The 27,731-nt window shown below is 36.4% G+C and overlaps 1 protein-coding gene across 4 annotated transcripts in view; it reads left to right on the forward strand.

The window, feature by feature from the left end:
- LINGO2 (leucine rich repeat and Ig domain containing 2) overlaps window positions 1-27,731 on the forward strand; it is a 512,261-nt gene that overhangs the window by 40,839 nt on the left and 443,691 nt on the right. For 3 of the 4 annotated variants that reach the window (XR_011147766.1, XR_011147767.1, XM_069001990.1), the window contains exon 1: window positions 18,526-18,606. The exons of the other annotated variant lie outside the window; for it this stretch is intronic. The gene's annotated coding sequence lies outside the window, so the exon portion shown is untranslated. Of the gene's footprint in view, window positions 1-18,525; window positions 18,607-27,731 lie in introns of those variants that run through there. 4 annotated transcript variants of the gene reach the window in all.

Genomic DNA, 27,731 nt, shown 5'->3' on the forward strand with positions numbered 1-27,731 from the left:
TTTCAAAATAAGTTTAGATGTGCAAGAAGAGTTACATTGCTGCCAGGTTCTATGCCTGCCTGTTCTCTGTTGAGACAAATTCTGTACACTTTCTGTCATGATACCTTTTTGTGTTTGGAAACACTTGTGGGCATGCACTCAAATTTTTTCAAATCCTTGGCTAAAAGTCTTTTTTTGACACATACTTATGGGGAAAAGCAATCTGACAGGACCCAAAGCTGAAGTTTTCTTGGCTGACATTGTTTTTCATTGCAATTGCCAATTGTAACAGTTAACCTTTTTCATAGAGAATCCTGTATCCAGAAGGTAAGAAAAAGAGTGTATTTTTCTCAAAATCTTTAAAGATGTCTTTAGACTCCTCTTTCATTTTCAACTCTGATAGGTAATACTGATCCTTCCCATTCACTTTCATATCTGAATTTATAGTTCAAGCATCAACCTCGTATTATTGCTTTCATGATAATATTGCTTTAATCACACAGGGGTTTACTTCATTTTATCTCATGGATTATTATTTAGTTTATCCTAATATTTTTGTTTCTATTTTTTTCTCCCTCCATGCTACTGTATTATGAACTGCTGTCTCTTCTGTTGCTGCCTCTTTCTCGTGTCTACTATAATAAAGAAAATAATTGCCTAGAGGCTTTCTATACAATGTAGCTGTACTAGAGAGCTCTTTGTTTTCATTTGAAGAGTACTTTATTTTTAAATAGCTTGCAGATCCACTTCAGTTGATGAAGCCTCTTCAATCAATGCTCAAAATAGTTAAAAAAGTAAAATGGGATGTAGCTGTTAGAATCTACCTGGCCATCAGAAAAGTGTTATACTTAAAATATGTGTTACACTATATAGTTGTGGCTTGTCAAAACGAGTTTTTCATGCAACTTAATTTTTCTTTACACATCATGAACACCTCTCCATCACATATTTATAGTGAAGCTGCAAGAGCTATTGTTGCCAGTTTAATTACCATACTTACCTAAAAACAAATAGTATATTTGCTATTATTATGTAAAAAAAAGAGGAAGGCAATGTTTCTACTGAAAAACAAAAGAGCTTCTTTAGAAGACTTTTTTTATGACTGGATATCTCCATATCTAAAATTAGTTTTGATATCCTCTGTGAGCATTGGACTCAAATTCTGGTCTGTCACTTTGAAAGTCTGCTATTCATTGTGCTGTGCATCTACTTCATGCTTTGTAAAAGAGCTTAATAGTTAGAGAGTTTTCTACCCTGCTGTTTTTGAAAGATCTAAATCCAGTTCCCATTTTCACTGATTAGTACAAATGAAACTCTGAATGTCTATAGACTTGTTATACTTTGTGACGTGTGCTACAATTCAGCACAAATAGAGCTTTGTCTTAAGAAGACTCATTAGAAAGTTCTGCTCTCCAGTATGTTGATTTTTTGTTTCTAACTCTTTAGTTTGCATTGAAGCATTTTATATTATTAACTTAATTTCCAAGTAAGTTAAAAATTTGCCCTCTTTCTCCTGAAGCCGATAGAAATCAACTGGATGCCCTTTGAGGTACTCTCAGATCCAGCTAACATGCAGCTAATGGAGTGCCGATATCAACATAAAAAGTTATGAAGAAGAGATAAAAAAGCTATAGATACTTGAGCCTCCTGCTAGCTGATGAAGAGATACTAGAAAAACTGATTCATTTAAAATGTTTAAATAGTCAAAAATATAATGATTAAAACCATGGATTAAGATCTTTATGAAATAATTAAAAAATATGGCAAAGGAGACCTAAGCAGGTTACGTTGTGTACCATCTGAGTCTCAGTCATTCTTGGGAAGTATTTAGTCCCCTGTAAAGGGAACAGCAAAACTTAAGCAATCTATTCCAGTACCTTAAGCAATCTATTCCAGTACCTCTCTGAACTGTGAGAAGTTTCTTATTACTTTAAAAAAATATCGCTGTTGCTGTAAAGGAGGTGATACTTTTACTATCTCATATCCTTCTTGTAGCAGGAATTGAAAACAGTTTTTTTATCTACTTCTGTATCTATTGTTTACCTTTTTTGAGGAGTATTATAATTTAGCAATTTTGAATTTTTTTTCCTCTGGAATAGACAGTGGCTCAGTTTCACAATCCTTTCCACTTTGGTCTGAATCTTTCACCAGTAGAGGTAAGTTTGTGGTTTGGGAATTTTTTTTTTTTTGTTTGTTTGTTAGCTCATTTTTGTTTTGTTTTTTTTTTTGTCTTATTTTAAACTGAGTGTTGTAACCGCTGGACTCTGCCTAGCAGGCTGCTGCTGCCTGACAGCTCAGTGAGGGTTTCCTAGGGCCATGTGATCGGTCTCATCCCAGAGTCCATTTCGGACAGCCCCGCGATCTGGCTCTGGCAGCCAGCAGCATTACAACACAGTGGTGGTAAAGAAGGTAGAGAAGGGTCTCTCATGAGGGTCTGAGATGGCTTTAATCACATCTTGTCCCCGTGATGTTCAGAGGTAGAGAGACAACATGGTCCAAGTGTGGGGTGGTTTTGTCAGGGGCCCGGGGGTGGTCCCTGGGTGGGGTTGGAGTACAGAAGCAAATAGAGAGAAACCGAGGGAGTGGCCAAGGCTAGGGCAGGGAACAGTGGGGAACATATAGAATCAGGGGGTTAACAGGCTACCACAGCTGAGGACCATATTAAAGTGTATAAGTGCTGTATGAATTAGACTCAGTTCAGATTTTTTTTTTTAAATTAGGAAGGATTCAGTTTTTGAAAGTGAGGTCACAGAAAGGAAAATATTCTACTATACTTGAATAACTTTCACTTAAAAATTGAAACTGCACCCCAAGATATAAAATAATATAAAGGAACATCTGAAGACTTTAGCTGCCTATCTAATGCTAAAAGTCCCAATTTTTCTAAGGAACATAGAAAGCAGGCAGAAATTACTTAAGAAATCACTTGCAAGGACTTTGAAATGTTCATATTCGATAACAATTATTTGCCTCTGGAAATGTGGATGAAAACTTGTCAAGATCAACATATAAAGTTTACTGGAGCTCTGAAAGGAAATTTCTTGTTAAGATATTTTCAAAGAATATTGAAATTGGTAAGCATAACAAGGAAAACGTGTATTAGATGTAGACCAAAATCTACTGCTAGAAAGGTGTAATGAATTGCAAGTCAAAGCTGTAAAACTGAGTTAGTGTTTGATAGGCATAATGTTGTCTCTTTTAAAGGCATCAGAGGTCACAGTGCAGATCCCGTGTGGCCTTCAATTAGTGCAGCTTTCACGGGAATAGTTAAGTGTAAAGTTTGAGCTGGGAAAAAGTCTCTTCTGCCTCTTCAGCTGACATGCTGTGGTTGCTGTTCGGGAACTTTTCTGTAGTTGTGTGCTCCACACAATGGTGTCAGACATTACCCATTCTCACTGGACCATTTTTAGCTCTTATCTCCAGTCTTCCTCTGAGACCTCTAGATGTTCTGGCTAGTTTCTTTTTCTCTGAAGCAAATTTACCTTCCTGATCTTGGAGACACTCTGGCCATTCACCATTATAAGTATTACTGTGCTTTCTTGGAAGTGCAAAATTCCCTTTATTTGACCGAGTCACATTTCCTGTGCTTTTCTGTTCACTCATTTATAGCTTTTCCAGCCATGTGTACAACCGTCCTTCTGCATCTCAGTGATTGTGGATGTGGTTTGCTGACATACCTCAGCAATTTACAGGGTAGCTGCCCTGAAAGCCTTGCCTTTGGGTGTCAGAGTGAGCTGAGTCAGGGCAGTGAGTTAGACAAAGATTGATCCTGCTCTGTCTGTACTCAAGATGGGCAGCATTCCGGCAGGTTAGCTTTGGAAAGTTTTTTGCCTTGGGTTCTAATGTGAAGTGGTAAAGCAGAATACTGCCAGGACGTAAAGGGCAGAAAGGGAAAAATCAGAAAGATACCTGTTGTAGCAAGTATACCTGGTATCCGTGTCTCTGTTATCACTTAAGGCAAATGCTTAGCATGCTTGTTGCTGGGTGTTCTTAAGACCAATCTCAAATTTTGTTTTAATAGTCACACTAAAATCTAAATGAAACAAACGTGTACAGACAATTACCTGTTCTGAAGGTAAAACAGCACATGATGGTTTTAGGGTTGGTAATAAGGAAGTTTTTTTGTTTAAAGAGAGTATACTGCTACACTCCTGCATGCACATTTTACATTGGGAAATTAATTCACTCCTGATGATCTGTAAATTTGAAAGCTATTGATGGAAATTTGAAAGAAAATTTCCTAGTTCATCAAACTTTATTGTTAATTTTGTATTGCACAGGCCACATTTTACCCAGGGTGTATAATTCTCTTAACTTACTGTTACCAAGGGAATGGTAAAATGTGTGTAGGTGTTAGAAATCTTCTGCAGTAAAGCACAATGTTACAGTAGTAACTTGTATCCTCCCTAGAATTATAATCAGTGCCATTATGAGTGTAAAAACCCTGAAATTTATGTAGCTGTGTTTTACATCATGGATGTCAGTGTTGAAATGTTGCCTGTCCTGGGCTTTGTAAGCAGTCATTTAAACTTGTGACATATTAAGTTTAATGTCCTAGTTTCAAAACTTTACTGCTTCATTGTATTGAGTAAGAGGAATGTTATCTACAGGACTTAAATTTCTATTTACAATGGTTTATCATTTTCCTTGCTAATCAATACATCACACAGCCACATTATAAATATAACAGACTGCTGATTCTCAGATTAAAAAGAGATGAGGAGTGTTGCTGAGAGATTCAACATTAGATGAGCACTGTTTGTTTTTTGTTAAAATGCTGGTCTTCCCAACCTCTGTGCCTTTTCTACACTTCAAAGGAGTATTTGAAGGAGGTGGGTATTATTCTTCAACAAATCCTTAAGACAGGGAGCCCTGGAATCCTCTGTGTTTAGAACCACCATTTAATGCATGAGGGAATTTGGCTTCCTTTCTGATGGGACATTTCCAGAAGTAGCTGCAGTTTATCCGAGTTGTACTTCACTCTTAGGAGAAGATCCTCCCCTCTTTCCTCTCAAAGGGATTTCCTGCATCTGAACAATGGACAGAATTAATTTCTGATGACTGCACTACAACACCTAAAATTGTTTTTATCAGAGTCAGCTGACTCAACTTGATTTTTGCTGATAGCACGTTAAGACCACATGTGCTATACTTAAGTTTTAAAAATCTTGTCCCATGACAGTAGCAAGGAAGGACCAGACAGCCAGAACTCTCCAACCACCTCACCAGCGAGCAGGACAGTGGTTAGGCAGCTCCAGCCCTGGGGAGTGGGTATTTTTCCAGGGATGGCAACAAGTAGCCCAATCCTCCCAGCTAGTAATAATCTCAGACACTAGTTTCCTTACACTAGTTTCCTTACACTAATCTCCTTACACTAGTTTCCTTATGCCTCCTAAAAGGAAATAAAAAAAAAAATATATATATAAAATGTATATCTACCTAAAATAAGATATATCTCTAAAATACATAAGAGATTTTGAATTTCAGTAAAACATTTTAGACTATGATAGCAAAGGAAGCACCACCTCTGAGCTCTCTTTTTCACGTTTTGACAGATGATGAAGCATTTGAATAAGAAGAAAGTTGGGAAATCCTATTATGTATTTTGCTAGTCTGATTTACATGCTGCCATGTCAGTAAGCCAGTGATTGCTGAATCACATTTCTAAATGGGAGACTTGATGTCAGGGGGTGTTACTAGCAAGATCCCAAGGTACAAGAGAAAATTCATATGTGTACGTGTATAAGTCATGCTAACATGCACAGTTGTGCCTAAGCTGGCATAGTTTATTATTTGAGAAGTTGTGATATTCAGCTGACTCTATACAGGTGACAAGACTCTCTCAGAATCTGTCAATTCTGTATTTTTTGCCAAGCTAAGATGTTAGCCTGCAGCTAACATGTAGACTTTGGACATGATCACAAGTCCTTTCTTTGCTTTGGGAATCCAGACAATAACTGAAATATAAAGCTGTAATTTAAATAGGGTTTTTCTGTTATTATCAGATGCTAGATAGTAACTTTTTAAAGTACCATCCAGCATTAATTTCTGTCTGATTTACACACACACACTATATATATATATGTAGGTAGGTAGGTAGATAGGTAGGTAGATAGATAGATAGATAAAATTATATTATATATAATGACGTAAAGATTTTTTTTCCTCTTAAATTAGAATATTTATAATGACAATGTTTATATGTCTATCAGGAAGTAAACTCTATGTTTTTTTGAAACAGTTTGAAACAAAGGCCTACACAAAGCTTTTAATGTCTGTGCATTATAATCTTGGGGACTCGTGTTGAGGTCTGTTACTTGAATATACAAAGGAATATAGCTTAGAGAATAAAAAGTCTCATAAGTTACTTTGACATACTGAAACCATTATCTGACAAGGTTAAGGTGAAGAAGGATTTCTCAACATGTGAATATCACTTGTTTAATTCATCTGACAAATTAAAAAACTGATTAAATAGCAATCAATTTTACAACTTCATAAAGAGACTGATAATTCAGAAACATTAGAAAATGATTTTTTTTTTTTACTTAAGCAAAATCTTTTCTGCTGTTCTTTAACAGCCTGTAGACAATAAATTAAAGTATAATTTTTAAATTAAATTTTCATTTCTGCTTTCTGGTAGTGTTATGAAAACATAAAGGTATGGGCTACTAAATAAATAATATGTTTCAATTTTTATCTCCTTGAAACTGAATCACAGGCAGGAAATCCCTACATGTATATGTGAAATTTGGAATGTATTTGCTTTCTCTCTTTATCTCTCTTTCTTACTTCCCCTGCAATACACTGCTTGTGTGGCTTTGATGGCTAGTCTCTCACTTCAGATACTGGTGGTCATGGGCTGACTGCAGAAAAAAAACCATGGTGAGAGTTGCCATGTAGAAGGAAAGCAGCATACACATGCTGCCAAGAGAATTTTGGAATGATTTCTAGAGCGGTGTCTCCAAAACAGCTGACACCTGAACTGCTATCTTCTTCTCACTTCTGCCTCTTGCATGTACGAGAATGTGCATGTACACAACAAACTACTACTTGAAATATAGGTGTTGTCTGTCTGCATTTGGATGGACTCAGAGTCAAATTTTTGGTCAGAACATTCAAAAGATAACCTTATTTTTTTTCTTGAGGATACTGCCATTTCTTTCATTGTTTATTTAGGTAATAACAACAGTGGGAGGTGAAAGCATGGTGGCTTCACCCCATACTGTTTTAGTCATGAAAAGGTTATGATGCTCACTTCTGCAAAATTTTTAATTACAATTCTGCTCCTTAAAAAGAGAAAGTTGTTTTGATCTCATGGTAAATAGGTCATATGGCTGGCTTGTTTGGTACTCAATTGAAAATCACAGTATGACAGTGTTAAATTTATCTGGATGGCTTCCTGTGTGTAATGGTGGGGTGGCCTGACCTGGGCTGGCCACTGGGCCCCCTCCTAGCAGAGGCAGGATGCGAAAATAAATTTGAAAACTTGTAGGTTGAAATAAGGACAGGGGGATCCCTAAATTATTGCTGTCATGGAGAAAACAGACTCAACTTGGGGAAAATTAATGTAATTTACTGTCAATTAAATTATGTTTGGATAGTGAGAAGCAAAGGCGAGATATAAACCCCACCTTCCTGCCACTTCTCCACTCCTTTTTCCCAAGATCCCCTTTACTCCCTCATTCCCAAATCATCTGCCTGCTCCCCAGCAATGTCCTGAGCAGCAGAGGGGGATAGGTAGTCAGTGCTGTGATCAGTATGTAACAGATCCTCTCCACTGCTCCTGCCTTATCACTCTGTTACCCTGCTTCAGTGTGGGGCTCCTACCATGGACTAGTGTCCTTTAGGAAACAGGCACCAGCTCCACCATGTTCTTTACCAGGCTCTTATATGCAGGTGGTTTCCACTCTGGTACCCTAAAGGGATAGAGAAGGAAGGACCATGGTGAGAGGGACCACACAAAGAAGGGGAAACACAGCACTTCTGTAAACTATTTAAGATACCAGTGATATTAAGGCGCTGAAAACAAATACATTTTAATAAACACTTAGTCTTTAATAACTGGAGAAATGGAAGTTAACTAATATTTCTTTTGCCAATCCAGATGGTGAATGAAATGTTTCAAAACATTTTGCTTTTATTATGTTTTTATTATTTTATTACTGCTTAGATAAAAAAGAGAGGGAATTATTTGCTGTTGAAGAAAATCAAGGACTAAATGTTGAGCTTGAAATGTGGGGTTATATTCTCAGATGTGGTAAATTCACATTCATCTGCTGAGAAAAAAATTTTAGTTGATTTCTGTAGTTTAGCTGATGCTTTTACATCCAGAGTGACACTATGGAATTAACTGAAGTTGTACCAGTGAAAAGGTAAAAGGTATTTTCTAAAACTCTACAGAGTAAATAACCTTCTTGCCTTCTACTGTGGTTGATAAATTAAATATCTTCTCTGATATAAGCTCCCTAATTCTTCTGTATGGCAATTCAGCACTCTTCAGGTCTATGTTTTGAGAGTCCTGAACATTCTTGCTTCTTTGTTTCAAGGAACATGTTGGATTGTGATCATGTTTAACTTTATGCTTGTATAAAATGCATAGTCTTTGTTCAACTTAAAAAAAGCAATGAAGTATATGCTACTTTAGAAATTTTTACTTGATTAGCCCTGACACATGCTCAGTTGAGAGAAATTATTTTAGAAGAAACAGATGGAAAATATAATGAAATTTACATTTAAATCTTCTTTCCCTGGTACTTCCTTCTCTTTTTTCCCCTCCTGTACAAAAAGCAGATAAGTTGCACTAATTTGGGAGATGAATCAGTTGATTCTTGGCAAATATCGCTGACATTATGTTACCAAAAATCCCCTAGGACATGCAAAATTCTTCATCATCATCACTTAGAATGATCATAACTTTAGTTTTAACAGGATGCTATCTGCTAAAATATCCTCGAGATAGGTACATTTCTATTTTGTTTTGTTTTCGTTTGCTTTTGATTTTGCTGAGGAAATGTCATCTTCCAACTTACTGCTGAGAATATAAGATTTAATTTGATTTTGAATTTGTTATCAGTGGTATCTCCAGTAGCTGCTAATGACCAGGCTTTTCAGAGGGGATAATTGGGCAGCCTTTTTTAGGACATATGTTTTATCTTTTTAGAATCATAGACGTGTCTTCAGACATTTAAGATTAATTTTGATAATAGTGCAAAGAGAATGCCACATTAGTCATAATACCTCCATTAGTAACTGGAGACGCTTGAAAAGGTCTGATTAATTTTTTTTGTTTATGGTGGCAATATTAACTTTTCATTTCCTTCTAAAATCATCCTCAAAGCCATCCCAACTGAAACCATCATATCCATTGAAAAAGTCAGCTTGGGACAAAAATGGACATCTGGAAACTGGGAATTTAAGCATTAGGAATATAGTAACCAAATGCTTAAGGAAAAAGTGAAAATTAAAATGTGGAAATACCATTAGATACTTACCTGTATATTGTGTTTCCTATATTAATTTCCATAAATGAGTGAGGTTCTGCACATCAATAAATTGAAGAGAGAGAGTTCTGGGATATATACACTGCTGACTGAAATAATCAAAAAAATTGAATTGTATAGCACTATACAGAATTCTAAAGAAAGAGATTTTATGTTAACTTCTTTATCACTTTATTCAAGAAAAAAATAGTGATTTTACATCTGTAGTGTCCATTTGTATTGGAGTGCTTTTCTTAAGCTCCTACTGAAAGCTGTATGTTAGCAAATACATTCATCTGCTGAGGCTGACTGAATATTGCTTACAGAGGTTGTGGTTGGTCCATATTTGCAGTTTGTAAAAACAGGCTGAACAAATATCTTGTGATGGACTCTGAATTACGTACATAGCTGATTTCGCCCTGAGGTAGAGGAGAAGGTGTGGTATCCGGCTGAGGTACATTCTGATCTTCTGTGGTTATATTATGTTAATGAGCTACTTACAAATTACAGCAACAACAACAAAAAAAGGCAGTGTGCATGGGAGAATAGGGAGAATGAAGTACCTGAATTACTGTACTGTGAAACAGCGAATGTGGCATATCTCCCAATTATACTGGTTGTGTCAACACTTGCCTTTCCTCTCCAAGGCAAAGTAAATAGAACCTGTGCTTATCTTGCTTTTGTTGTTTTTTTTTTTCTTACAGCTGTGTGATTAAAATATGTATGTGCTGTGTTTTCTAATTCAATATAGCAATTAAGAAACAAAGAAAAACGAATTTCCAGTGATTTTGAACAATTAACTCCCAAGTTAAAAACTCTGATTGAGGTGTTGCTCACCTAAAGTTCTAACTAAAGAAAAATGTGGAAATATTTGTTTAAAGGATTGTCTCAGATGTGTCAGAAGAGCATAAGATGCTGCCTTCTAGCAACTGAATATTTGTGTGCACAGAACAGCACAACCAGGAGCAGGCATCACCTTTTTTTGCACACTTTGCAGCTGACCTTGCAAATCATACAACATAAGAACATTATTGTTTTCTGTGAGAGACAAATTACTAATATTCAGGTGCAAATCACAGCAAATGTATTTGAAGGCATGCACAGCACTACCAGTTTAATTTTATATGTTGGCTTTTCGTAGTTATATCCTGAATATAATCCAGAAACCCTTAGTTTCTTTCTGGTGTTAGGATTTGCTATTGTGATTTGAACATCTCCTATTATTCAGTGAGTAACTTAGTGATTATGCAAAGAAAATTCATTCACTTTAAAAGATCAAGGATGGCTTTCTACCTAATGCATAATTTTTTCTTAGTAGTGAAGGACACAGTGTATTTTGTGTCAGGTACAGAAGTACATTAAAGTCCTGTCTTTACTTGAAAGAATTGTACAGGGTGGAATGCAAAACAAAGATGAAAGAAAAAATGCAGCCATATATAGGATGACTGGGATAGTCATATTAGCCCTCACATGCATGTGTTTTCTGCAGATGTATTTGTGAATGAAAGGGAAGTTGAAGACTGGAAGTAATTCCAGTAATTCTTTTCCTTCCTACCATGACTATTGATTGTTTCAAGTTCCTTGGCCCTAAATTAATAAAGCATACTCTGAAGTTTGAACTTAGGAGAAAGCTTCTTTTTTTTTTAAGTGATCCAGTTCTGGAACAGAAGCACAGAAATAAAATCATTTTGCAGCGCACCTTATTGATACTCTCACAGCTCTGAGAAGAGTCATACATGCTGAACAGAATTGGAAGCAGAGGCATAAGAAAGGGAAGGACTAATAATTTCTTCTGTACTAAACCCTGATGATACTGCTTATAATTTTGAAGTATTTAGTTTAACTTTGCTGGTAGAATTTAGATATTCATAGATGTATGGTGATTTTCTTAATAACTGTATTGGTATTGCAATTCAGAGCTCTGAGCAACTTAAATTTGGTCTTTGTTTCTGGCTCTGCACAAGAGGAACTGTTTATTGGAGAACTTCTCTTTTTTGATGACATTTAATTTCTATTTCTCAAATTATTTTGTCAATTTTGAGTATCTTTTATGATAATTAACTATATTAGCTAAAATAAAAATTCAGAAATATTTATTTCATGAAGATATGAGCAGAATCTTCTTGCTTATCTTCTTTGGATGGTTTCTACAGAAGAATTTCCAGAACTTTACTGTTCTTTTAGCATTATTTTCTTTATACTGCATAGATTTAATACCCAGGACATATATGTAAAGGAGGTAAGGGTAAGTGTTTTTTGTAAATTATATTATAATAATGCCAGCCTATTCTGTCTCTAGTGAATAAAGTTTCAAGGTATAAGATGCCTGTCTGTTAAGAAAAAAACAATAGTCATCCATCTCTAGAGTTCCCTCTTTCTCTTGGGAAGCAGCCTGAGATAAGTAACAGAACAAACATCTACAATTTTGATATATGTATTCAGGTGTACTGTTTCCAAATTATGAGGTTTAAACAAATGCAGCAACTTCTTTAGTACATTCCCCTATTACCCAGCAGGTCAAGGACTGTTGTTTATGGTTAAGGTCTCACTTTTATAGATATGAAAGAGGCTGCATTCCAGCACACACCTTGTGTTCAGTACATCCTTGGCAAGTGACAGCACTGGACCTGCTTGCTGTATGCCTTTCTTTCCGTCGTGATTAACGTAAGACATTGTGGATTAATATTTGTTAAAATACCTTTTGTCAATCACCAGAGCTTTTCTGGAGACCTTTCGACATATCTAGCAGCTAATGAACTAATTATATAAATGTCTTTAATGTTTTCCAAAACTGTTTTACATGGAACTCTCAAAGTTCACAATGCATTTTAAAGAGAGGATAGAGTGGTTTTGGTATAGACATGATCTTTAGACACCTACTTGGTTTAAGACAGAAAGTGTACATTTGCATTTGTACATCTGAATGTATGTCATTGTCCTCTGTAATTATGTTAGTGCTGAATACAAAGTCTTTGTTAATGCTTACACAGTGGTATTATGGAATCCCAGAAAGGCTGATGTTAGAGACTCCTCTGAAGGTCAGCTATTCCAAGTTCCTGGATCAGAGCATGCTAAACTAGAGCAAGTTGTCCAGGGCTGTGTCCAGTACAATATTGACTGCCTCCAAGGATGGAGAGTCCACAGACTCTGGGCAACCTGATCAGTGTTCAACCACTCTCATAACAAAAAAGTATTTTTCTTTTACTTGTATGGAATTTCTGCATTTCAGTTGGTGCCTATTGCCTTCTGTCCTGTCACTGGATATGCTAGATATCTGGGGTTCTTAGCTCTGTCTTCTTTATCCCCTCCCATCAAGGATTTTCCCATGTGGCTGAGATTCCTGTCTGAGACTCCTTCAGGCTGAACAGTCCCAGCTCTCTTTGTCTCTCCTCCTTGGTCTCTTTATTGTCTTGTGACTCTTCAGTGCACTCACACTCATTTCAGCATGTCTGTACGTCTTCTGCAGTTAGGAGTCCAAGATTGGACCCAGCACTCCAGGAGTACCTCACCAGGGCTGGTTAGAGGGGAAGGATCATGTCCTTCTACCTGCTGACAGCACTTCTAATGCAGCACAAGAGACGGCACACTGCTGGTTAATGTTCAACTTGTGGTTCAGCAGGGCCTCCCAGATCCTTCTTGGCAGACCTGCTTTCCAGACAGCTATATCAGCTATTGCTCGGTGTCATTCTTCCCTAGGCAGAGGTCTTTGCACTTCCCACTCTTAATGTCATAACCCATTTCACCTTCCCATTGACGCTCACCTGAACTGTGGTGCAACCATCTGACCTGTCAGTCACTCCCGCCTGTTATCTATTATCCGCAAAAGTTTGCCCATCATCCAGGCCATTAATAAAAATATTGGATGGTATTTTCCTCAATATGCACTCCCAGAGTTCAGCAGAAAAGACTGACCTACAGCTAGACTTTCTGCAGCTGATTGCACGTGGTTTTTAAGTACACACAAACATTTCTTCATTTACACCTTGATTTCACCCAAGAAATACGCTGTGCTTGGGATACCACTATTCTTGGGAGTTGACAAAATTGCTCATACTTGAGCTACAGTTGAGTTACCCCATGGAAAGTTTATATCTGAAAGGGTGGATATGATGGAAAATTGCTAATGACAAAAGTAGGTAATGGCAAACCTACAGGGAGGAGGGAAAATGCAGGGAAATAGTTTCTCCATAATAACACTATTGAAAAGAAACACCTATATAAAGGCAAGGTGCAATAAGGGTTATGTTTTGACACTGAGAAGGGCTTCTCTAGTTCACTCTAAAATAGCAAGATTCATTTCATTCCCTGAGCTGAGTAAAATTGACTTTGACACATAGTTCAAAGAAGGTTAAAACATTTTTACATTCTATTAAATTTTGCTATAATAGGTGTTCAAGGTGAGCTTTTCATACTGGTCTGTTGCAATTCAACTGGACACAGAACTGAGCAGTTTGAGAGTGATTATAATTACTGGAAGTACCAAAATTTTATCCATGTACTATTCCCAAAATGAAAGCCTTCCTTTTTAAAGGAGCACCTTTGATGAATAAATCTGCTTTGTTTAAGATGGCTTTGCTTTCTGAAATGCAAGAACACTGAAAATGAATACCATGAGCAGTGTGTTAAAATGTCTCTTCATTCTGTTTTGCAATTGAAATTGTTCTATAAGACAAGTGAAAAAAACTACAGTCATTACATTTCCATACACCAATCAAGTCATGTAATCAGCATTCAGGTTTAAGAAGCATGTGTGGAAAATTCTCTCTTTTTTGTAGAAAACAAGTCTTGAGTATTTCCAAAAGTACTTTGATCCTTTCCTAATGTCCTCAGTGTACTGGCTGGATATGACAAACTGAAGTTTTTTGACTGCAACTCCCTTTGTGACCCCAGATTATGGAAGTCTACACTGCAGATCTGATTTTGGCTATCTCTTTCTACAGAATATATATAATTCCTTTCATTGTTCTACATCTATAATTCAAACATAATGATGTTTACGATAAATTGTATTCATTAGAATAAACTTAGATTTTGCAATGTATGTAGGCTATGTATAAAATTCATTTTTAACATTATTTCACAGAGATGAACAGAACTGTATTTTTCTGTGATCTTGGAGCAGAAAACCTTTATGCTTGGAGACAAAAAGCTAGGTGATGTCTTACAGTATACTATCCAGAAGCAACAATAGAGCCAAAAGTTGTCCTGAAGTATTTCTTTGTTGCTTAATAGTGAAGGATCTTCTTTGGATTTGTTTGGTTTTTGATGTTTTGTTTTGGATTGGTTTGGTTTGGTTTTTTTTTCTGTTGTTGTTTTTGTTGTTGTTGTTGTTGGTTTGTTGTTTTTTTGTTTGGTTTGGGACTTCTTGTTGTTTGTCTCCTTTTTTTTATAATAACCTATTTTGACATACATATTAATTTTCATTAGATGACAAATGTTTTCTTGTCTAGAAATAGGGAGGCTAAGGAAATAAAGTGGTAATATTTGTTTTAATCTTCTAATCAACCAAATATTTTCATCAATTTAATATACTTGTATACACAATTGTCAAAGCCCCCAATAAGTTTTTAAAAATAATTGCCAAACTCATTAATATTACTAAGCTTTTCATTCAGATCAATTTTAAGATAAAGTTATTTAGAAAAGAAATATTAGATTTTTATAAACACTAAAGTTGATGGCCTAACCTGGATGTAAAAACATACACAGAATGATTGTTTTCTTCAGTGTTCATGATGTCAAACTGATTTCTCTGCTGGATTTCGTCTGTTTATTTTTACAAAGCAGAAAGGCAAGTAGAAATTATGAGGAAAAAATGTATTTTAATGAATGCTTAAAAACTTTTTTCTTCACTTTTAAATTTCAATATAATTTATTCATTATTTCATTTTTTCTGTAGAATTGTCACTCTAAGCCTTAAAATATCCCTAGGTCTTTTGTGCTTACATATGGTTCTCTGGTTTTTTGGCTAGTTTTTTCTCAATTTCTTCTTTTCTAGAGTATCTATATGGTTTATTCATTACTGAGGTAGCATTGGAGTAGTTTTCCCATCTGTATGATGATGCTATGAATTTGCAGTGACAGCAGCACACTACAGAATCTCTGGTTCATTCCAGGGAATGGTGCTAACTAATGGTCCTGATTCTGTAAAATGTTGAATACTGGCCAAACTTGCTGTCAGAATAGTTATATTTACCATTTTTCACTCAATTCCAATCACTTCTTCTCCCACCTCCAAAATGCTCTTAAAATGAGGCTGCTATGAAATGAACCAAGTGAATGTTTTCGGACTGGTCGATTCTGCCTACGTCTTAAATCATTGGAGCCAGAGCACAACTAGAAGTAACAGCTGACAGCCAGCTGCTGTGCCTAGTCACATCTGCTGATATCAACTCCAGAAAGACACTGACAGGGTGAAAGAAGGTTATTGCTAACGTGAACACCCAGATTATGGTCTTTTTCTTTACACTTTTGAGCTTTGAAGACTACATTCCACTGCTGAGAAAATTAGCATAAGATTAGGTCATGGGCTTGTATGCAATTCAGCTCTTACAAAAAAGCAAAGCTGCCTTTTTAGGAAGATAAAAATTTATCATTCAGTATGAGTTTTGGAAGCAGATATGGGGATAGATGGCTTTAGCTAAAAGGATGCTTGTGAAGATTTGAACAGTATTTTTTTGGAGATAGATCCATAGAACAGAATAATAGAATGTTTAGATTAGATTAGAAAATACCTCCAAGGTCATCAAGTCCAGCCTTTGACCAAACACCACTGTGCCAACTAAGTCATAGCACTAAGTACTACATCCAATCATTTCTTGAATGATTGGATATCCTTGAATCACTTCCAGGGAAAGTGGGCATCCTGTTTCCTGGGCATGCTGTTCCAGTGCTTGACCACCCCTTCAGTGAAGAAATCCTTCTTGATGTCCAACCTGAACCTCCCCTGGGCAGCTTGAGGCCATTTCCTCTTGTCCTGTCACTGGTTTCCTGGGAGAAGAGGCTGGCTCACCTGACTACAAGCTCCTTTTAGGTGATTGCAGAGAGCAGTAAACCCCCCTGAGTCTCCTGAGCAACCTCAGCTCCCTCAGTTGCTCTTCGTAGGAGTTATTCTCTGGACCCTTCGCTGTCTCCACTGCCCTTCTCTGGACTTGCTCCAGCACCTCAGTGTCCTTTGTGAATTGAGGGGCCAGAACTGGATGCAGAACTGGAGGTTCTGTCTCACCAGTGCCGAGTACAGGGGGACAATCGCTGCCCTGGTCCTGCTGGCCACAGTATTGCTGATACAGGCCAGGATGCCACTGGCCTTCTTGGCCACCTGGGCACACTGCTGGCTCATGTTCAGCTGTATGTGAACCAACACTCCCTGGTCCTTTTCTGCTGTTCTGCTTTCCAGCTACTCTTCCTCCAGTGATGCATGAGGTTGAACACATTGAATCCTAGGATAATTTGAACTAACATCAGTAAAACACTAGGAAAACGGAATTACATATTTATGAATATGAGGAAATTTAGAGAATTTAATTGTCTTGTTTGCAGTATGAACCCCAAAATATCTCTGCCTGATACATTTGAGCATTATGAACATGTTAAGTGTAGCCAAACCCACTGAGTCTGCTGGGACACACAGAGATTACTGGTTTTTGAGTCAGACACAGGTGGTTCTCATATTTATTGAATGATGAATCATACTCTTATTCATTTTCAGTTCTGACCAAAATAAGGACTCTGTAGACTGATTATGGGTTGTTCTGTACACCTGCTACTCTTTCAGAAATGCATTTTCAGTGAAGTGGACAAGAACTGGAGGTAGTTGACGTGGCTTGTGTTAAGGCTGAAAGGTATATTTGCTTTCTTTCCCCCATTGAAAAAGCAAAAGCTTAATAGAAATTTTCTGTTCATATAATTGGACTACTTATTTTTTTAATATTTTAGAGGGTAACAGTTGTTTCTGTGATGTTACAAGGTCTATTTTTTAGTTAAAATAATGACAGTATGGCATCTTCAGCTCAGAATTGAAATACACGGATATTTCTGATCAAAAACCACTCAAATATTCTTCAAAACAGCCTAGGCCACCAACAGTGGCAGATTCATTTTTTTTTCCCCTTAGCTGGTTGGATTTTAAATAAACTCAGAAGAGCGCATAAACTCTAGTTAAAATCTTTGCTGTACATTGGTTCATAATCCCATTCTTTTATTCCAAAGAGACAATCATTACAATTGTATTTTCAGGAAGACCATTACATACTAGAAGGTTCTAGTTCTCTTGCAGTTTCTACTGATTAATTTGTACAGTATCTTTATCTTTAGTTATATTATTGATGTATTCTTTAAAAGTCTATTCTGGTGCTTTTTTCTGCTTTATTTATTATTTATAAAAGGATACAGAAGTACTCAGAATAAATAAAATTGCACTTTAATGGTATGGGGCAATGTAGCAATTGCCATTTTTTCATAAAGTATTCTTTGCCACCCATTCTTAAGTTATTTTAATTTTTTTTTTTAACTGGCTTACTGGCGGAGCATCAAATTCAGATGCTAAGGATGAGGAAATGAGAAAATGAGCTTTATTACATTATCTTATATCATTAAAGTCCAAGGGACATACAGCACATAGATGATCATGTTATTAGAAAAATATACAAGCGAAGGCAACACCGTAGTGCATTAGGGTGAATTCCTATCCTGCTTCAGAGTTGTAGGGTGCTTTGTTCCTCCACTTATTGTGTTATAAATGTCCTCTTTTTGAATATTAAAGCTGGCCTTTTGCATGTTTGTAGATACAAAAATGCTGCTAGCGAGGATTTTCTTGTTATTTTCTAAGTCCGTGAGAGACTTTTCTCTCTCACAGAAGAGGTGGCAGGGAATGTAAACAACCCAGACACCTGCAACCTTGAAATGTCTTGTTTATGGTGAAGTAGAAAAATATTTTGACAATGGATGTTTTAGGATTTTAGCCAATCACCCCCAAGGGGTGGCTGGCCCTTTGTCCAATTAGGCTATGAAGAAAAAAGTCTATAAAAGAGTTTGTAAAATAATTAAATAAATCAATCTTGCTGCACAACTCCTGCCTGCTGGATCTTCTCCTCCTCCTCCCTATGGCTGCGGGACACGGTGATGTACCCTAGGAACCAGGCCTGCGGTAATACATGTTGATTGTGCTTAGTTTAGGCTTTGTTATTTTCACTGTTGTGTAATATTATTTTTCAATAGCTTACTCTCACTTTAAAAATTCACCTTGTCCCTTGTCAGCCTGTATATTGATAATACAGGTGGCAAATGCTGCCAGGTCTTTTATTTACCCTAGATACCTCTACCCCTTTAGAAGCCTTTGAAATCTGAGTCAGTGTTTAGGGTCTTACCTGATTGCATGTTTAGGGTATTTTAAGCTTTTATTGAATGTAGAGGTTTTCATAAGTCAATCAGGAGTATACTAATTATTGGAATTGAATCATTCTCATATTTGTCTGATCAAGTGGTGAAAAGTTTATGCTTGTAGATTTAATTTAGGTATTTTTTTAGGTTTCAAATATGTTCTGTTAGTTTAAATTTCCTTTTTTTCCTGGAATAGACAAATTAAATGATAATGAATTCAAAGATTTAGAATGCTTTTCAAATTTGAGGATTTGATATAATTTTTTAGTTATAAAATTCTATGAATCTGTGTTTCAAAAAATGGAAAAAAAAGAAAAGGGAAAAAGTAATGTCCTAAAAAACGGCTACTTATGTTAACAAAAGGAGTTTGAGACCCCCTTATATTTTTCCTGAGAATGTCATTTAATCTTGCTTCTTTTCAATTACACATTTATTTAAATATTTAGTTATAACAAGGAAGTTTGTTTCCTTCAATCATAAGGAACTTATTTCCAGAGTATATCCCTGTTCTGTAAATTACTATGGTGTTTGTAGGAAATACTTGGCATTGGGCTGAACTCCCTTTCCTTTCACATTGAAATTTGAGAGAAAGAATGAAATTTTTTGATTTATTATTTCAGTATTTTTCACAAGAATTCCAAGTGCATAGGTAGCATCAACAGAATCTTGTGAATAATGACTGATAGGAGTGTCATTATGCATTTTACCCAGTTAAGCTTGAGTTGCATGTGAGATATATTTTTAGGAAGCCTTCAAAATATTGTGACATTTGAATACAGAATATCTTAGTATCTTGCTGTTGAAAGAAATTCATGCTTCTATCTTGGTTTGGTCCTAAGAAATCCTTGTGTTGATAGATTGTGAAAAAATAATATTTTTTTGAAAGATAATGTTTCTACATTTTTGCCATCTGTTAAATGTATGTATTGTCAGACACACCATCAAGAACATAATGCATTAGTGTTTTATATTCCTAGTTACTTAGTTGTCTAATGGCAATTGTTAATTAGTGTCATCATCAGCTTTTGTTTGTACAATTACAAATATGATGATTTTTGTTGAGTGGTAGTCAGCATATCTGTTGCACCAGCTTGTTTCCATTCTTCTAATATTAAGCAGCAGAAGAAATAACTAAATGTAAAATCCTATGGGAAAGGTTGGTCTGGCCTCAGAACTAAGATTTATATCCAGTTCAGTGTGCCTGTAACAGGTCTGTTTGCATGTGCAGCTGCATGAGCAGCTATGTTAATTTAGCAGAAGTCTTCTTTATTCAGTGTAAGGAAAGCTTAGTGAAAACCTGGCCCTCTGTGTTAATACAAAATTTACCTTTTTAGATTCGAGCCTTCACATAAATGTCTTTAACCAAATAAATTGAAGGCAAATTAAAATCAGACCCATGGCCTTCCTTGCATCATTTTGTTCTGTGTGATTAACAAAGCAGAATACACTGAATTTAGCAGGATCCTTTATGATTTTAATATTTTTCCATTAATGTGCTTCCTAGATGTGTGGAAATACCTGTTTTGTTTCAGTGAGTCTTCTACCTTTCTTACAGTGAATAATTTTAACATATTATTATGCTTATTTCCTGGAGACCAGAATTTGATGACTGTCACTTTAGAGCTAAAACCCTCAGTCTATCCATTCTGGAGATTAAACAAAACAATCTGGATTAGTTCTATGCATGAAACATGTTGGGGACAGTATGGAAGAAATGCAGCCTTTTGTGCTGATACCGTAAATATTTTAACATTCCATTTTCTCTTTGGATAACTTTGTAATAAAAAAATAATTTAACAGGTATTTGCCTGGCATAGATTTTGTGTGTAAAAGTTTTTTGCAACAGAGATCCTGTATGTTTCTATGCCTTCTTTTTGTTGATGAAAACATTTTTTTGTTGCAGTTAACAAGGAAAACAGTTTTCTATTGATCCTTAATCAGCATTAATTAATCCACAGAAAATACACGACTGAAAAAAGAAAATTTCATTTTAAAATCCAAAATGAAATCCCACTAAGAAGGACATAGTACAGGCCTGACTTAAGTATGTTTGAAAGTTTTCTGCTCTTAAGATTTTTTCAGAGAATGAATGAGGAAGATGAAGAAAGAATGATGTGCACCCTAATGAACTTTTGAAACTGTCATGATGGAAACAGGGAATACATCATTTGGAAGGCATTAGAGCTAATAAACTTTCTCTAGTATTCATTTCTTCCTCTTCTTCAAGCAGGAGGAATGGTGTAGACTTTGTTGTGGGAAAAAAAAGCAGATGCACTGAAAGCTACAGCCCTCAAAATGCAGGTAGGATCTTCTGGAAGAAAATTCAGATCCTTCAGAATCCTATACAGCAAACCATCTAGAATCCAAATGAGAATTTAAAGCGAGAGAGAAAACTGATTGATTTCATTGCAGTAGTTAGAAGTTCCATGTTCAACCTGAGGTTTGATTGCATGACCATAAGACAAATGTATCAGTATGAGCAAAAGGCAGGAACGCCTTTTGCTGTGTAAAAGCAACTTGTGGTAGTTTCAGCTTTCTGCTTAATTTTTCTGAAGTTCGAGTATGTTATTGCTATAAGCTAATCAGCATGCAGGTGATGCCTTAACCTAATCTTGCAATTACTGAACTGGGAAACCCTTTGTTCCTCAATCCACTTAGCTTCGCTGGTGCAAATTTTGAAGCTTAATTGGGACAATTTAAATGCAAGTACATTTAAAGATGTCATTAGGGTCAGACATTATTTTTTTTCGTCCCTTTTTAAAGAAATGGGAAAGGTTTTTTTTTTTGAGGAAACAGGTCAGTGTAGTGTTAGACATGAAAATGAACACACCAAATTGAACCTAAAGTAACACCTAAATTAAGGTAATTTTCAAAGTGAAGAACACTGCATGAAGAGAACAAAAAAATCATAAAAATTTGTGATGCAGACACAGCACTACCAAGAAAGGCCTTAATGATATAATGTAGTGCTAAGATAATTAGTTTTGCAGATCTGAATTCAATTAGAAACTGGAATATTTACCCTAAAAAAAAATAAAATAAAATATACTATAAAGATTTTTTTTCCAGAAAATATGTGCTTATTAGTAGAAGAATTATTGGTGAATATATTACACATAAAATTTTATTAATGTGATTAATGTCTGGAAAATGACCAGGTTTTGGTACCGCTTGTATGATGTATCCCTTATCTGTAGGTTTTGACATCTGTAGTTGTGAATAGGTGTGCTCAAGATATATTTTGTTGGCTGTAATGAAGATAATGCTTTTTGAATCACCGCAGACTTTTAGACCTTAATCTGTAGGTATGAACTCCTGGTCTTCTGAGGAAATTAACTGACCTACTGCACTTGTACATGAAACTGCAGGTTGACCTACCTGGATCAGAAAGTCTTGGATCATTACCTAAGGACTTGTTTTAGATCAGCTGCTAATCCTCTACTTTCCAATCGAAGTGGATTCATGTCAACAAAGTTCAATCCCAGCACAGAGACTGCTAGGAGCAGATGTAAAATTTCTAGTAATTTTACTTACTCGCTTAAAAAATTATGACTTTGCTACCAAATTTTCATTGAAAGTCCTGAATACCTCTGGTAGTTTTTGGCACTGTGCATTTCTAAAACAGAAAGAGGTATGTTGTAATTATACTAATGACTCAAACATTGAACTGCCATCATCTCTGATAAAAAATATCTTCTTATCTTACATGGAAGGACCCTTGCAGTAGTCCAGGTATGTGTATGCATGTAACATGTACATATTTGCTGGTTTGTTTTGTTCTAAGCTTACATTGTTTTCTTGGTTTGACATTACGAAAGTCAGTTTATAAAGTAAAAGGTTGCATTTAATGTATTGAAGTGAGGGCAGAAAAAAACTGAGCCTTTTTACATCATGTATGGAATCTTATTTGAAAAAATATATATGGAAAAATAGAATGGTATTAGGGAGAAAATGTATTTATTGAAATGGTTATCCAAGTATCACTACCATTGGCTCAAGAGAAGGCTTGATAATATGGCATAAAAGAAGGCAGTCTTCACTGAGTTTTGTTGATATTTGAAGTGGCTTACAACAAAAAAAAACTTTTAGTTAAGTTATTCAAAGCAGGCGCCATGTTGAAAGTGAGTGCTAGTTTTGGTGTGGAAAAAGTAAAACATTTCTGACAGAAGTGTTAATTTGGGCAATTCGTATGTTTGAAAGGTTTTTTGACACTGCAACACTACTGTTGAAAATTTAAGGTGAGCATTTATTTGTGTGTTTTGAAATATACATTTTCAGACATAATCAGAGTGTTTGGGAAGTCAATGAGATTTCAAAGAATGTTTCATCAGTCCTATTGTATTTGCAGTATACATTGCAGTGTAGAGTAAAACCAAAACAACCCATTTCAGATATTGTTTGAGAAATACTCTCGTCAAAGCACTGACTTTTAAAAGTTGCTGTGAATGAAGAGGTGTATATGCTTTATAAACATTCTAGTCTGAAACTAATGTATTTAGACAGAGAATGACAAAAATCTGATTTGCATAATGTAGATCAATGTTGTATCTTTTTTCAGTTTAACTTGCAGTCCTCTGCCATGTTTTATTAATGTTTATCAGAGGACTAAGCTTTATCAATCTGTTGTGAATGATCTGACATTTCAAACCAGTTTGACAGCTAAAGTGATAAATTGGCAACTCTGACATCCAGAGACAAAGCTCAGAAATGTGGGAAATATTTTGGTGGTGGTATTTTGGTGGGGTTTTTATTTCCCAGCAGTGACATCTGGATTCTCATCTGGCTTTCTGGCACATCTGTTTCTTCTGCTGGTCTGACTTCGTTGCTGCCCAACACACTCACTGTAAAGCTGCCCGTGAGGCTGGCATATACTCATCCTCTTCCTAGCCATCCTTGCATCCTTGCATGCCATTGTTTTTGCCTCCCTTGCAGGAGAAAGGCAGTCTGCCAAACTGCAATGCCTAGTGTAATGCTAGGAGAGCATTCCATGAACAGCATTCCAAGCAGAGAGGAAGAATATGAGATCCTCAATGCAATTTATTTCTTTGTCCCTGTAGTAGAAAACAATGTCAGACACTGCTAGCAGCATGGCAGCACCACAGTAATGGAGTCAAGATGCTTCCAGTATAGTTAAGAGAAGAAAAATTCTACAGTAGAACAAGCAAAGTCAAAGAAATTAAAATTACTAGACAGTGACAGTGAACCTTAACTGACACTTGGAACAGGTAGAATCTAGAGATATTAGTCTACACTTGTCAATAATCTCTTGGAATGTCTTTAAAGTAAACTGTGGTTTTATTCAGTGTGAAGAAGAAGTAATGTCCAGATAGATAACAAATAAAATAGATTTGGAATTTGATCTGTTTTGCATAGTTGGTTGTTTAGTTGGGGTTTTTTTGGTAGCTTTTGAGGTGGTTTTTTGGTTGGTTTTGGTTTTTTTGGAGGATTTGGGTTTTGGTCGTGTTTAGGATTGTTTTGGAGATTTTTTTGCAAGGCCTTTATAAAAAGAATAATCTAATATATTAATATATTAGCTAATGAGGTTTCTCAAAGCAGCTGCCAGCTTTCCATTTATCTTATAATGCCATATATACCTGCTCTGTTACAGCTTTCTAGTAGTAAAATGAGCTGTCAGTAGCATATATTCTGTCAAGAAACAGTTCATTTTTATGTGAGCCTGTAAGTATTATACTTTTGTACTTTTCTAATTTGAAGAGCAATTTGGCTATAAATAAATCCTCACAAAAATGTTTTTCATTTTCTTCACCTGGTAGCTTCCCACGCATCTTGTGAAATATCTCCGCCTCTCACTGTATGAGAATTTCATAGAATTTACAAATACACCTTATAATAACTTTTTTCCAGTTACTAGAAACAAAGTGTTGGAACAAATAATTTACACATTTACAGCTTAAGTGCCAGCAAAATCGCCAAAGTAACACATAACTTAATACAATAAATTATGTGCTAACAAGACCCTGCTAGCTGCTGCTGATAATGCAGGAAAATCAGATTTAGTTCTGGTAACTTTTGGTTTCAGGTGATATTTTGTCATTCCTGTAAGTAATGAAAGTGGGTCTTTAGAATAAATATTAGGTATGGCAGGAGCACTATTCTAGAAGGAATATTGAAAAAATTTTCTTCTCCCTGTCTTGAAAAGTTCCTGTTCAGAATCACTCTTAACCTTGTAATGCAGATAAGTTCTCTCATACTACATTAACTTTTGCTGACAAATCTAATATGATGACACGCTTGTCTACACACCAGGAGTCAGAAGGCATTGATGACAGGAATAGATTTTACTTCATTTTCATTTCAGAACAGTATTAATTTTTTTGAGCTTTTGACAGTATGACAATGGTGATAATTAGAAGTACTAATTGTATAATAGCACATTAATCACAGAATCATAGAATGGACTTGGTTGGAAGGGACCGTAAAGATCATATAGTTCCAATCCCCCTGCCATGTACAGGGGCATCCTTCACTAGGGAAGGTTGTTTAGGGCTGGCCTGGAACACTCACAGGGTTGGGGCACCCACCACTTTGGGCAACTTGTTCCAGTGCTTCACTGCCCACACAGTAAAGAATTTCTTCATAATATCTAATCTAAACCTCCAGTCTTTCAGTTTGAAGCCATTTCCCCTTTTTCTGTCACTACACGCTCTTGTAGAAAGTCTCTCTCCACCTCTCTTGTAGGCTCCCTTCAGGTAGAAGGCTGCAATCAGGTCACCCTGAAGCCTTCTGTTTTCCAGGCTGAACAATCCCAATTCTCTTAGCTTTTCCTCACAGGAGAGATGTTCCATCCCTCTAATCCTATTTTATCCATTTGGAGCACCCTCTTCTTATGCTCAGTTTTGTGGTGAATTAAAATTCCCTCATCAGTCTCAAACTTTTAATTTGTGTTGATGATTTCTACTTTCCTCTTGTGACCTTTTATATTTTTCCATAACCTTCTTTTTGAGCCTGTCATATCTGGAAAAAGCAATATTAGTCCATGCAGATATCTTGTCATAAGGAACAGAAAAGCTTTTTAACTACCTGAAAAATATCTCATGTTCTTAGCTAGTATCAGCAACAAAAACCCTCCTCTGTGAAAGCTGACAGTAGCCAAGCAAGAAAAAGTTTGTGTGAACTCACTTCTGAGGATCCAGACTCAAACTGTGAATAAACTAGAATAGTCCAGTGTCAATTTAATATTTGAGAAAAAATTGAACATGAATATTTTGCCTGAATTTTCAATGGCAAACTGCATTATCTTCCCACATGCCTCAAGTGGATGGACTGGGAGATGAGGGCAGGGTCCCTTCCACTGTGTATCCTGGGCTGCATCCAAGGCAGCATGGCCAGCAGGGTGATGGAGGGGATTCTGCCCCTCTGCTCTTCCCAGTCTGGGGTCCCCAGCACAAGAAGGACATGGACCTGCCAGAGTGAGTCCAGAGGAGGGCCACCAAGAGTATTAGCTCACCAGACAAGATGCTGCTCAGGAAATTGGAGAATCCCTTGCATAAAGTTCAGTGAGAAATGTAGTTCAATATACATAACTGTATAGTGTGCTTGAAATACACAAATGCATGAATTTATTCAGAAACACTGGATGATGATCCAGTGTAAGAAAAACTGTAGTTTTGTCCCTGTGCCTGAGACGTGTGTTATGTGATTCTCATCACCAAAGGACTGGTGAAGAAAATAAGGGAGAAGGGCCCAGAGGTGAAGCTGTGTGAGGAGTGGCTGAGGTCACTTGGTCTGTTCAGCCTGGAAGAGACTGAGGGGAGACCTCACTGCAGTTACAACTTCCTTGTGAGGGGAAGAGGAGGGGCAGGCACTGATCTCTGTGGTGAGCAGTGACAGAATGTGAGGGGATGGCCTGAAGCTGTGTCAGGGGAGGTTTAGGCTGGATATCAGGAAAAGGTTTTTCACCCAGAGGGTAGCTGGGCACTGGAAGAGGCTCCCCAGGGAAGTGGTCACAGCACCAAGCCTGACAGAACTCAGGAAGCGTTTGGACAATGCTCTCAGGCCCATGGTGTGGCTCTTGGGGACATCCTGGGCAGGGCTAACAGCTGGACTAGATAATGCTGATGGGTTCCTTCCAACTAGGATATTCTGTGATTCTGTGGTTTTATTCTGTGTGCCTGAATTTGTCAATGAGATGAATTGGCCTGAGAACCAGGCCAGTCGAATTCAGATGAAGTATAGTTAGTTTGCTTGGAAATGCCAAACCTATAGTATTTCAGATCACTTTTACAGGTACAAGTAGTATTCAAAGTATCCAAGTTTTACTAGCCAATTAAATGTGGTTCAAGCAACAATTTTATTTTGTAGTTTAAATTTCATGCACCATTTCTCCATCAAGTTTCATCTTATATTTGTTCTCAAAATTATAATCAGATTTATAATGCATATTTCCATTGTGTAAATAATTTAGTAGCATTAAGTGTTGTATTTTTTATAGTTTTGACATTACATGCTCTTATTTTAGTACATTTATTTATTAATCTGCTAAGGCTTGCTTTGCAGATGGGTAACTGATATGTTAAACAATAACTGAAAAATGACTGCTTGCTTTTTAAAGAAGAATTTGAGGTTGGTTTAGCCCTGCCAGGTTATAAAGGACAGAACTGAATTCTTTGTATGTTTAAATGGATTCTTTTGAAAGAGGCGCACTGAATGCTGCATTTGACACTGTCTGGAGAATCTGTCTTGCCTTACACTCAGGGCTATGTTTATGAGTGAGGTGTTTAACCTTGCCAAATAGATTTCATATTTTGAGGGACAAATTAAAGTGAATAGCAGTACATTCATGCAGAATGATTTAATGACAAGTGTTTATCCCTGGAAAATTGGGCTAAATTCTGGTCTTCAGTGTGATAAAATAACAAAATCATTCCTGTC

Source organism: Aphelocoma coerulescens (genome assembly GCF_041296385.1).
Source record: "Aphelocoma coerulescens isolate FSJ_1873_10779 chromosome Z unlocalized genomic scaffold, UR_Acoe_1.0 ChrZ, whole genome shotgun sequence".
NCBI lineage: Eukaryota > Metazoa > Chordata > Aves > Passeriformes > Corvidae > Aphelocoma > Aphelocoma coerulescens.